The sequence below is a fragment of the Mustela nigripes genome, chromosome 11 (assembly GCF_022355385.1).
Source record: "Mustela nigripes isolate SB6536 chromosome 11, MUSNIG.SB6536, whole genome shotgun sequence".
NCBI lineage: Eukaryota > Metazoa > Chordata > Mammalia > Carnivora > Mustelidae > Mustela > Mustela nigripes.
Window position 1 is genome coordinate 27,778,835 of NC_081567.1, and position 896 is coordinate 27,779,730.

The window sequence follows — 896 nt, forward strand, 5'->3', positions numbered from 1 at the left end:
TCCCAACGGCCCCGCGTCGGGGCAGGATTTCCTCTCTCACGCGGCGCCTGCAACGGATTTTGTTTAAAAAAAAAAAAAAAAAAAAAAAAAAAAAAAAAATCCGCCAGCAGCTGACTCTGGGCGCGGGCCGGCTTCGGGCCGCCGCGCTCCTCTCAGGAGAGGATAAAATTGGATTTTAACGTGCAGGGAAGCTCAGTGGCTCCCCAGTCCAGTGCCAGCAGCTGGAGGGATTTTTTTTTTTTTTTTTTTTGGCCCGGGGCCACGGGTGTCGGGGGACCCGCAGCTTCCCGCAGCGGGGACGGCGGGGTAAGGGGCGTTGGTTTGCAGCGAGCGGAGGGCGGCGCGGGCCGAGTTTGCGGATGCTGCGGGGCCAGCCCGGGAGGAGCGCGTGAACCCAAACGGGGTGAAAACAGTGGGCCAGCTCTGCGCCCCTCTGCACCCGGGGCCGAGGCTCTGGAAGTCGAACCCAGGAGGCGGGCGCTGCGACGGACACTTTGGAAAAGGGATCCCACGCCTAAAAAGTCTCCCCGTCCAGGAAGACAAACAGCCAGGCACGGACGGGGTTCGAACCCGTGATCTTCGGTTTACGAGACCGACGCCTTACCACTTGGCCACCGCGCCTGCGTTAGAATGGCGGCTCCGCGAGCCTCTATCCTGGCGTCGCTCCCGTGCGCTCGCCCCGCGGGCGCGAGCGCCGGCGCGAGCGCGCCTGCCTGTCCGCCGCACGGCCCCGCCCCTCCCTGCGGCCAGCCGGGCGGGGCGGGGCGAAGCTCCCGCGGGCGCGCGCCGGACGCTCCCAGCAGACTCCCGCGGATCGACCCGCCGGCCTTGCCGGGTTCCCGCGTGCGCTGGGGCGCTGGTCCCGGAGTCCCCACGGCCACGGCAAGAGGCGTGTC

The 896-nt window shown here is 66.9% G+C and overlaps 1 non-coding gene across 1 annotated transcript; it reads right to left on the reverse strand.

Moving 5' to 3' along the window:
* Positions 1 to 549: 549 nt before the first annotated feature.
* Positions 550 to 621, reverse strand: TRNAT-CGU (transfer RNA threonine (anticodon CGU)). Its single transcript has one exon. It is a non-coding gene; the product is annotated as a tRNA-Thr (tRNA).
* Positions 622 to 896: the final 275 nt, after the last annotated feature.